Source organism: Chrysemys picta, chromosome 21 (assembly GCF_011386835.1).
Source record: "Chrysemys picta bellii isolate R12L10 chromosome 21, ASM1138683v2, whole genome shotgun sequence".
NCBI classification, from domain to species: domain Eukaryota; kingdom Metazoa; phylum Chordata; order Testudines; family Emydidae; genus Chrysemys; species Chrysemys picta.
Genome location: NC_088811.1, coordinates 9,203,479 through 9,215,548, shown reverse-complemented (window position 1 = coordinate 9,215,548; position 12,070 = coordinate 9,203,479). Strand labels below are relative to the sequence as shown.

The 12,070-nt window shown below is 47.4% G+C and overlaps 1 long non-coding RNA gene across 1 annotated transcript; it reads right to left on the bottom strand.

The window, feature by feature from the left end:
* Window positions 1-249: 249 nt before the first annotated feature.
* Window positions 250-7,409, bottom strand: LOC135976989 (uncharacterized). Its single transcript, XR_010594284.1, has 3 exons — window positions 6,772-7,409; window positions 3,226-5,056; window positions 250-500 (listed from the first exon to the last, which is right to left on the bottom strand). It is a non-coding gene; the product is annotated as an uncharacterized LOC135976989 (long non-coding RNA).
* Between the last annotated feature and the right edge of the window lie 4,661 nt (window positions 7,410-12,070).

The window sequence follows — 12,070 nt, the reverse complement described above, 5'->3', positions numbered from 1 at the left end:
TCCCTCCCCCTTGTGCACACAGAGGGTCCTCTGTACATGCATTCCTGGAGGTGTCCTTTAAGGATGAGCCTGTGTGCTGGGTACCCATTCTGCGGAGCATGGACTGCTCTGGCATCCCACGATTGGCTCTGGGTTGGAGCATGCAAGGTTCATATAAGGTCTCAGTCCGGTTAACCGGCGCTGCTGCCCCCCCCAAAAGTACAGGAACCACTGATTTACAACAGGAGACAGATAAAATCATCTGTTTATTCCCCGGCCTTAAATTGTCCGTTAGCAAAGTGCAGACCACAAAATGGGTGGCCTCTTTCCTGGAGAAACTGTAAAACCCTTCTTAGTCTGTGCACCAAAAAAGCAAACAAACAAACATGGCCAAGCGTCAGGTTTCAAGGGTGCTTTGTCGTTCACAAGTAAAAGGGGGCATCAGGGAGAAAATCCTTCAAGCTGATGAAAGCCAGTCACGACAACAACTGGTGGGAGAACATAGCGATGTAATTAGGAATCTGAAATGTTTTAACAAAAGGCAAAAGCAATCAGCCAAAGGTAATTAAAATGGATTAAGCAAAGCAAAGTAATTTGAACAAAATGCTGACAACCAGCTCAGCAAATAGGACAAAGGAGGATTGCGACGTGATAGGCACATGCCAAATTCGTATATGAATATGACTTTGCACTCCTACAAACCTTGAGCGCAAAGCATTCTACAAACAATTAAGCCTCGCAGCGTCCCCTGGGGAGGTAGGAATTATACACAATTTACAGGTGGGTAAACAAAGGTTGTAAGTGATTTGCCAAAGGCCACACAGCAAGGCAGAGCGAGCTGGAAGTGGAGCCCAGGAGTCCCGACTTCCAGTGTCCTACTGTAATAAATTAAAGGTGCCAGCCTTCGACTATTTTAGCTTGCCCCATACATGGCATCGGTTCTTTTCTCTAAGCAGCAGTTTTTATTTTTAGCCTCTTGGTTTATCTCGCCAATGACAAACTTGGGTTTTATACTCGGATGTGGCCTGGCCAGAAGCCACTTGCAAGGGACGACTCCCCATGTTTAAGTGAGCTGGGTTTTGTTAACCGCCTTCGCCTTGGGGAGCTGTGGATTGCCTGCCTGCACTTCGAGCCAGGAGAAACCTCCAGCAGACGGTTATACTGAAGGCTTCGACATTCAACAGTAGGCAATATATAGAACTGAAGAGAGGGCCTTGGGAAAAGAAAAAGCTGTCTTATATCTGTATTTTAAAAAATTAACTCATGCTGTCAGAAAATGAGTCAGGTTTCCGGGATACTGGCTAATACATTCTCTCCGAGGGCTTAACTTCAGAAAATAAAAGAATAAAACAAAACAAAAAAAGAACCCAGAGCTTTCTTTTCCCCATGGGACTCCGCATAAGCAAAGTCTAAAGAGCTCTGTTTGCCAAGGTTCTTTGACTCCAATTGCTTTTGGTTTAATGTGTACAAGGGGCAGGAGCTTTGGATTATGGGCAGGAATCATTGTAGCAAGAGCCTCTCTCTTCTTTTAGACCAGCCTGTTTGCGTTTTAAAAAGTCATTTGTTTAACCTGTTGTCGTTTTCATTTTAACACACCTGCTGAAATGCAGGGCTGGGCAGTGTCTTTTGTTGGGAAGGGGAGATTAGATGGCAGTTAAAGAGAGACTCATACTTTGACCTCTCCAGAGTGCAACTGAAACGCACCATCGATCACAGCGGGTTCAGACTACGGTCCCGATCCTGCAGCTGACCCTGCCTGGGCAGACCCTCGTGCAATGGAAAATCAGGGCTTCCATTTTCAGAAGGAGCCGCTAGTCTGAGTGTCTGAAGGCCTGATTTTCAAGAGTGCCAAACACCTCCCTTTCAAGTCATTTTGTAGTGCGGGTGCTCAGTCAGTCAGGCCCAGAACAGCTCAGATTGGCTGTCCTAAATTTGTTTTAAAAAGCCCAATGTTACCATGAAGGCAGGACAATAAGAGATGCCTTTAAGCTGTGCAAGAGGACTGGTGACATTTGCACTGCCCCAACAGCTCCATGACCCATTGGTTTGAATTGTCATTTCAGAGGTTCAGCGCCAGTATCTCCAGCAGAAAGAAGGCAGCAATCACTTGGGCTTAGACATTCACAGTTTCAAACATATAAAAGGGATAAATCCTCATGCTCTGGGGTTTAAGCCAACTGCTAATTGCCCAAGGTTAGGAAGACGCTTCCTCTGTGATGCTAGAGGGGGTTTATACTATAATGGATATATTGTGGTGTTTCTCATGGCTTCATCTGAAATAGCTCGTGCTGGCCACGGTCAGAGATGGAACTACTGTTACTACTACTACCACCTCGCTCTTATATAGTACTTTTCAGCAGCAGATCTCATAGCGCTCTACAAAGGTCAGCATCATTATCCCCATTTTACAGATAGGAAAACTGACATGCCCCAGGTCCCGCAGCAGGCCACTGCAGAGTCGGGAATAGAACCCAGGACTCCTGAATTCTGGTGCTCTGTCCACTAGGCCAGGCTGCCTAAATGAGTCCGATCTAGCATGACAACTCCTATTTTGATGAGGGAATGCAGTTTGGACTTACTGACCATGGAGCACTTGTTCGCAGAGGGCTAGGGGGAGGGGGAGGTATACAGGGAAAGAAATATAGAGTGAGTAGGTATAATAGAGAGAGAAATAATGAATGGAGAAAGAGAAGGAAGGGGAGGGCATGTGTGTGAATATATAAATATACTTAATAGTTTCCGGGGCTCAAGCCTGCAGGAGAAATTTCAGGCCAAGTGGAATTTGTTGGTGCGGGTGTGGGGGGACTTGCCTCAAGACTAGACTGTACAACGGAAAGTCTCTAACTAGGGAGTAACTAACGTGAGTCTGTACTGCAGACTGAGGGGGACCGAGAGCAAAGGAGTGACGGTGAAGAAACAGCAGCCCAGTGCCGCGCAGAGCCAGAGGGGTGGGTGGGAGGGGAGCGAGGACGGAGGCTGACGACGCGCTCCATTGACACACGACAGCGGCTCAGCTTCCCCCAGCTGCGTGGGCGGCTGCACAGGGCTGCGTGCCTGGCTCGCCCGTCCCAGACACGAAGCAGACCGCCTACCGCACAAAGCAAGCGGTCATTATGTGACTGGCGTTGGTACCTCGCTCCACTCCCCTCCCTTTCCTTCCCCTCCCTGCCGGAGCAGTCGCCAGCCGCCCAAGTTCCTCTTTAGTTATTTTTCAAAGAACTAAGGCCACCTTGATTCATTACTCACCGTGTCTGCATCCAGGCTGGGAGGGTGGCAGGGTAGTCAGGCGAGGAACACGAAATAATTAATTCCTGGTGGGCTAATAGGGGGCAGAGGCAGAAGCTATAAGGAGAGGAAGCAGTTTGCTTACATCCCCCTCAAATAGGGCAGATGGTTCACAAGCCCAAGCAGTGCTTCTCCCCCCAGATCAGGATCTAAACCAGAGAGAACCCTGAACCCCTGAAATAAAGGTGGAGAGAAAGGGGCTAAGCAGAGTGCTGGAAGGGGGGGAGGGATAGCTCAGTGGTTTGAGCATTGGCCTGTTAAACCCAGGGTTGTGAGTTCAATCCTTGAGGGGACCATTTAGGCATCTGGGGCAAAAATCTGTCTGGGGATTGGTCCTGCTTTGAGTAGGGGGTGGGACTAGATGACCTCCTAAGATCCCTTCCAACCCTGATAGTCTATGAAACAGCAGTGTGTCTGGCTCACAGGAGGTAACAGAAACGATTGCAAGTCTCCCTGGAGGTTTTTTTTTTTTTAAATCCAAAAGTGGCAGTTTTCATTAATTCTCCTAGTGTTAACTAGGGCAGTTAATCGCGCCTCCCTGCCCCCTTACAGGGTGGGGTCTACCCTGAAAAGGGATTCTGGGAAAATGGCACCACGGGTCCCCCCTGTTTGCTGCCAGGTCAGTGACACCAATAGCACATTTGTTCATTTCACAAGACCAGACGATGTTTCTAACCACGGGCCCTGCAAACTCAGCCTGGCTTTGGGAGCAGGGTGGGGTTCTTTCCATCTTCCCCAGCAATCAGTGTTCGGCAGCCACCATAACCCCTCCCCTCTGAGGAACTTGTGCACCCCCACTTACTTCACCGCATGTCCTCAGTGACACTGAGGGACCCCGTTGCCTCCAGTGGGCTTGCCTGGAGAAGCTGAGTAGAACTTGGCAAACAAACCTGTTTCTGATGCACAAGGTCTAATCTGTGCTGGCTCCACAAGGCTCATTGGGGTGAAAAGCAGTAAAAACCGATACAGGTCACTAAAATCAGTACACTCAGCTCTGAATACACACCGGGGCTAGATCTGCTGAGTAAAAAGGGGCCATTTTTACATCGGCACTTCTGCGGAAGGGACCCGTGGCTTTAAAAAAAGCCAGGCCCTGACAAATTTGGGAGGAACATGACCTGTCTCAGACAATGTGTTACCTTTCCAAGGAACGTTGACTTTCCCATTGATTGCCCTTCCACCCCTCCCTTTTGGTCTGGCAGGTAAACTGGATTGCAGCTGGACAGATCAGACAGTAGACCGATAAGTGAAATGGGGATGTGGCAATAGATGGCTCTGCTGACAGGCAGAAACTCCCTTCCTCAGCTGTTAAGGATGTCCCCACAGGTAAACAAACTGATGGGTTTCAAAGGCTTCCCCATATGCCTGGTCTGCTGCATTTCACGTGTGTGTGTGTATGTATATGCCTGTGTGCATGTGTGTGTGTGCATCTTAAAATATGAATTAGAACAGTTTCCTTGGGAAAGCTCCAAACAGGTGACTCATGTCCTGTATCTTGAGTTGCCCTTTTGCACCGTCAACACTGATATGCTTTTATGGCTGGAATTTGGTCCTCTCCTGCTCAGCCGGGACACTGACACGTACCTGTCTGATCCTGATTTGCTCAGGGTTTTATGGGAGGTCAACATGCACAAGGATGCAGCGGCGTGTGGTGCGGAAGTCCACCCTGTACGATTTCAAGAAGGAACTGGACGTCTGAGGGCTTGGCGACGGGATAGACAGCCTGGCCCCTCTAGGTCACAAAGTCTGAGTTGGATCAAAGGTTCTTGCTATCTGGTAAATGTTCAGTTGGCTGTGGGGAATAGGTGGATTGTCTCAGTCCATTTCGCAGTGGACACATGTCTGCGTGCTGAGAAAGGTCATCTCAGCTGTCCGAATTGCCTCTCTTATGGTCAGTCTCAGTCAGCGGAGAGGCCAGGGACAGAATAAACCTTGGAGACTGAACTCTCATCCTAGGTGTGATGTGGCCTCCTCCAGACTAGGGTTTGAGATGGGAAAGCTACTCTGCCCTTGCTACCTGTTCTGTATAGGAAGAGACAGCTTTGGTCTGCAGGCCTGTCAATCTAGGCCCTCTCCCTGGAGCTCAAATACTCTTTTTTCTGTAAAAAGGATGTGTCTGGAAACAAAGACATTTACTGCTGTTAGATCCATGGCCTGACAAACAGCTGGTGGCCTACAGGAAGCCTCATTAACGTTGCTGCTGTCAGGTTCGCTTCATTGTTTTTAGTTTGACTTAATTGAGGAATACGTGGGGACAGGATTTGGGAGGGCAGGAGGGAGAAATACGTATTTTTTAAGCATGTCATTTTCAAGAAGAACCCAATGATGGCATTGGTGGCAGACACTGGGGCAGGGGAAGCGCGTTTACTGAACCCCTGAGAAGCCAGCTGGATTTTAATTGAAATAACATGTGCATCTGGGACAACAGCCCCAGTGAGAGGCTGTGATTCTTGGATTTATGGCATCTCCTGGACTGGCTGGTTAAAAAAAAAAAAAAAAAGCCATAGTACAAACATTTAAACAAGAGTGGCAATAAAGATAATCAGGTAGCTAGATTAGATAGAGAAAGAAAAAAAGATACGTATTTTATACTTACCCCCAGACAAAAACCTCTGTTGGCTTCAAGTTAAGGCTGCTCTGGTGCTCGGCCACTACATGGAAAATTGCCAGGGAAGGCAGCTTTCCTCCCCCTGCCGTCGCACCCAAACGTCACCCTCACCAAATGCGCTCTTGGACTCCTCACCTGCCCATCGCCAAGTTCCCTTGCGCCTCGGACACGGAATCAACCAAACTACATGTGGCAGCAGCCTCTTCATGGGAGTCAAATGCACACCCTTAACTCTGACCGCGGCTCCTGGCTTGTAGGAACACAGGGTCTAATCTGGTGTGGCTGTTCCAATCTCTGCCAGCAGCCAGGACCAAATGCTTGAGAGCAAAGAGCAAAAACTCTGCAACAGGGCTCAAAATATGAGTGTGAGCGTGCAAGAGAGAGCATACACCCATACACACACCCATGTATAGTCGGCCGGGTTTCCGCTCTGTTATACCAGTTTAAAGTCCACTGACTTAAGGAGTCACACCGGTATAAAAGTGGTGTAGTAAACAGAGTGAAGAATCAGGCCTTGTGTCCAAAACGCATTTTTTATGTGTACATCCATTTGAATATCACTTATCAATGGGCGCGGAGCATTCTTTTGAGCATTGCTGGGCAGAGACAGGATGGTGTTTGGCCACATTTAATGTGCTTGCTCCTTTTCTGAAGCTGCTTTGTAAATCGCTTCATCCAAGAAGGGGGGAGGGAAGGGGGAAGAGGGAGAGAGGAAAAAAAGGGAGGAAGAAAAAGGGCTTTGTTAATTTTAATAGGGTGTGTTATGTTCCTCCTTCATCTCGCAGATCTGCCACACTCGGCGATGACAACCCTGCTTTATGGAGACCTCGTCTCCACTGACTCCCCCCCCCACCCAGTCTAGTTAAAAATCCCACACTGCATAGCAGAGAATAACTTACATTGCACTTTTGGCAGGCGAGGGTAAATGCAGCTCTGTTTTCATCGCGGAAAAGCCTCAGGGCGCATATTTTTGTAATTAGGCTTTTATGCTCAGCAGTTTTTGCAGCTGTGATGACACTTGGGTGTCGCCCCCTGGTTTCTCACGCTCTCCCTGCCAAATTGTGTAGCCGGCTGGTCAGCAGCCAAGGGCTGAGGTCGGTGTGTCAGCCCCCGCTCCTTGTGTACACACTGAAAAGAAGGTGCATTGCAAACTCTCCGGCTCATGGAAGTCAGCCATGGTGCCTTGTCAAGGTCATCACTCATGCTTTAGCTCACTCGACTCAACCTGACAGCGGGGAAATACATTAGAGACACCAAGCTCAGGGCTCTGCTGCTGCTGCTCTCTCTGGCCTTTCAGAGGCATGTTACCATTTATTTCTTCCCTTTCCGCTCGTGGTGAGGGAGCATCTCCTCCCTTGCCACCCACTTCTGTGATTTAAAGCAGGTTTTCATCAGCCCCTGGGGACATACTTCCCCCTACCGCACAGAGGTGCAGGAGGAGGAGGGTACGGGGCTGCTTGGAATGTTTCCCGTCTCCGAGGTGGTGCAGGGTTCCCTCCCCTCCTTTGAATCCACCCCACTCTGGGGAAATGGAAGACATAAGTTGGATACTGACATGCGCTAGGCCTGTAGTCCGCCTCCCCACTCCCACCGGTGCGCTTTCTCCCCCTCAGCGGCAAGCCCGGAAACCTCGCTCCAGCTGCAGCTTATTAAAGTCGGAATGTCTCTCCGGGATCAGACGAGAGCCAGAAGGATCATTAATAACAACTAACTATGCAGGCTTGCGTGCCAACCCAGCCTGAAACAGCAGCACTCTCACACCGGGGAAAAAACCCCACCACCGCCACAGTTTTACAGCCTTGCTCCCTCCTTCCTGTTGCAATTACTTCTGTGTCACCCATATAAAACCCTGGGTAAAGGAACAGGCTCCCTGGACTCCAAACCCTTCCCTCCCTCTCTGGGGATAGAAGGAATCCCCTCCTCCCGCTTGAAGGAATAATAGATGTGTTCAAAGTATTAAACTTCACTGAGATGCAGCAAAGATAAAAATACAGTAGGAAACTGACCCTTCTCCTTACAAGAGGGATATTTATCAAACCAGACTCCTACAGTCATAGAAACGTCGGGCTAGAAGGGACCTCAGAGGTTATCAAGTCCAACCCCCTGCACTGAGGAAGGATTAAGTATAGTTCATTTAGAAATGATGGAAACTCAAATCCAGCTGGTTGAATTATTTCCTAAGAGGCAGTGTGGTCTGGTGGATAAAGGAACTGGACAGAGTTGAGCTGGGTGAATTTTTTTCAACCAAACATTTTTTTTCTCCCAGTGAAAAAGGCAGATTCGGTGACACAAATATTTGATGAATTTGTGTCAATTTCGCGGAATTGTTTTGGTTAGGGGGGAAAAAATCCCAACCAAAACCCCACAAACAAATTCTGAAATAAAATATCAGAATATGGTAGCTTCAAAGTGAAATGTTTTGATTTTTTTAAATTCAAAATGACTTCGTTTAGAAATTTTCTTTCATTTTAATTACATTGTAAAAATACATTGAAAATGCTTGAAATCAAAATGAAACATTTTAGCCAAAGCAATTTTTTTTTAATTTGCTGAACATTTAAAAAAATATAATTTTTGGTTCAACCCAAAACAATTTCACCCCCCAGAATTACCAGTAAACAAACAAAAAAAATCTATTATTCACCCAGCTCTAACTGGAGACCAGAAGACCTGGGTTGTATTCCCAGCTCTACCACTGACCCGCTGGGTAACCTTGGGCCTCAGTTTCCCTTTCCACCTGTCTTGTCCATTTAGATAGAGAGTTCTTTGGCGTAGGGACAATCTCTCACTGTGTACAAAGCTCACAAGAGGCCTGGATCTCAGTTGGGGCCTCTAGGCCCTACCACATACGTAATTATTATCAGGGATAAAGCATCCAATCAATTTAGCCCTTTTCTCACCTTCTGGACACTTGGGAAGGGATCCTGATTTCTGTGAATGCATATATTGGGCCAAATTCAGACCTGGTGTAAACCAGATACACCTCTGTTAAAGCCACTTACGCCAGCTCTGAATTCGGCACTTTATGCATAAACGTCCATCAAATAGTTTATACAATTGATTTTCAGCCTCCGAATTGGTGAATTACTCATTTTGACTGTGTTCCGTTCATTAGCTCTGGTGGATGGTTGGTCACCTAAATCACATGGTATTATTTCTGCTCCCTGATTGGACAGCTATAACTTTTAAAAATAAGAGATTAACCAATAGTGAACAATGCACTTTCAGCTACAAATTTGTGGATAAGTCATCAGCTGTGAAACTTTTGCAATTTATGAGCATTTTTACAAGTAAACCAGGTTGTACAAATACCCAGGAACAACCAATAGTAAGTCCAGGTGGGAGCTGGGGGAGCCTGCCATGCTTATCAGTGAATATATGAATGGAGCACTTTTTGTATCATTTGACTAGCTGCAATCTGATGGCTCTCCCAGAACTGAGTTTGGGGTTCTCAGCCCAGTTCCTGGCAGGCACATATCACCACCATTACAAGTGCCATTAATTAACACACACAGCTGTGGCAGCAATGGAGACCAAAGACTAAATGGGTCATGGAGATTGAGCCATCCTCTCCCGCCAGTCGCAGTTTGAGCCAAGTGACCAACCCAACTGTCCCTCTGCTCTATCTGTTCCACAGATAAATAGAAGGTACCAGTTTCTACAGGACATTTGTTCTCGGTTCTTTCACGTTATGCCAACCACAGATATTCAAAAACCAGGTGTTAGGCCCCCTAAATATCAGATTGGCTTAAAAAAATCACAAAATATTAAAAAGAATTTGTTTTTGTTTTTTCTTTGCATTTTGGTATTTCACCCTTTAGGGCGCACTCATTTCTTGTTCTCAAGCTTTTCTCTGCAGTCAGGAAGACTAGAAATGTGCTATTTGTTTTAAATGAAAGCAGAGAGTTTCATGAAAATCACTTGACTCCAGGAGCTGGGGGCTGAAGCAAGACATCAGACATATCACAAGACTTGCGATAACATTTCAAGAGTTGGCAGCAGTGCTCACATGAATGTTCAATTCCCTGAACATAGAAAGCACCGTCTGTGATAGGTGTTCCTTTCTAGAGGGTGTTTTCCTACCATCCTCCTCGGGTAAAAAATACAGAAGGAAATTAGATGAAAAATGCAAACCCAAGTACAAACCAACATGTTCACAACCAAAGCAGAGAGATACTTAATAAAAGTGAGACCAGAATTGTAACGGGATCGAATTTGGATTTACACCGAACAGAACAGCAGCTTCACTTCAGAAGTGTGGCTAATCAGCCCCCGGGGTAGAATTCACCACTGCGTAGAGCACTCTGGGATTTAGCTGGTGCATAGACCCTTGTGTTGGCCTTCGGCACAGGGGTGAATTTCACCCTCTGAGTTGCACAGCCAGCGCTAATGCTTCAGCATGTCGCTCACTTGCATTTTCTTCTCATTCTATTGTAGCAGCCAAACACCCCAGGCCAGATTCATCCCTGGTGTAACATGGGTAACTTCACAGGAGGAATGGATTTGGCCCCTTTGGATTTTCAGAGTCATTTTGAGTGGGCTTGCTTGCCTGCAGCTTTAAATGTTCCTTCCCCTCCCCTTGAAAACCGATAAACTGCTCCTAGGTTCACTCCTGGCTTGTCTCCTGTGCAGTTATGAGGCTGCTCCACTCGGAAGCAGAGGGGGCTGGTCTGACAAGCAGCAACAAGAGCATGCCTGGCTTGCTGTGAGGTACAAAAGGAGAGGAGGCCGTTAGAATCTATAGTAATAACAATGCTTTGCACTTACTATTATTATTATTAATATTCATGTTCCGCTGGAGGTTGGATGGCTGAGCAATCACAAACCTTGCTGAAGCTGTTAGGCATGCTGGCTAACCGAGGGAACAATTAAATGCCCCCTTGTTTAGTGATAGCAGAAACAATGGAAACCACCCCTCCCCTCCCCCACCCCCCACCCCGGGTGGGCTGGGAACTGATTTGATGGCAGCTCCGTGTGTGTCAGAAGCAGAAAGCCAAGGACAGCAAGAGAAATCCAGGGAGTGTGGCCCAGAGAGGATGCCAGGAGAGCACTTTGGGGCAGTGTGCTGGCTGAAAAGAGGCTTGGAATTGTGAGCAAGGAAAGTGCCCCTCCCTCCCCCCCGTTGCTTGATTCCGCCTGTGTTCAGGGAAACAGAAGCTTGCGTCCGTTCTTTGTAAATAAAGAGGACCACATCAAAGAAATACCTGACAGGTATCATCCATGTCTCCTCCAAGCGGAAACAATTCACAAGGGCTCAAATATATTAGCTAATCACTTCGCTCAAAAAGAGATAATGATACCTACTTCTTATACAGCACTTGCATCTCAAAACACTTTACAAAGGAGGTCAGTCTCATGACCCTCTTTTTACAGATGGGGAAACCGAGGCATGGTACGGTCACGTGATTTGTGCAAGGTCACCCAGCAAGCCAAGGGTAGAGCTGGAGGCAAAATGCAGGACTCCTGAGTCCTGGGCCAGTGCTCCAGCCACTAGACCACACTGCCACTTCTCTAGCCCCTTCCATTCAGGCGTCTCAAAGCACTTTGTTGACGGTTGGAGTCCAACTGTCTTAGCCTGAGGACCAAACGTGATTTCAAGGAAGTCAAGGGACCACAATCACTCCTTTAACTATTTCCCTCGGCTCAGGTAGAGCCAGTCTACACCTTATCTTGCTTTCCTCTCCCGAGGGTTCCCACAGCATGATAGGGGAGGTGGCACTGGAGCAGCCAGAACTATTCTGCCTCTCCCCTCTTCCCTGGCACTGCAGGACAGGCAACAGCTGGCGAAGGCCTCCCCATAGCAATTCAAACCCTTCTGTTTAGTTGTAGGGCACAGCTTGGATCACATATTTTCATTTAGTGAGCAAAGACAAATGTTCTTCTTGACACAGTCACCCTCCTGGGACACTGGTGAGGTAGACACTTATGAGTCAACTCTCACCACCTCTCCAGGCTGTAAGGGAAGTCATTTGTCTCTTCTAATTTCTCAGGCAGGGAAACTGAGGCATGGAGAGGGGAGGTGACACAGAGTCATACAGTGAGTCAGTGGCAGAGAGGGGAGTACACTCCATAACACCTAACTCCCAATCCTAACGTGACAGCTGGTTTATCAAGGTCGTTAAAAATACATACACGGGCACCTTGAAGAATGTCCCACATGCTCATGCAAGTTTCATCCTAGAGTGTATTTTTTAAAAA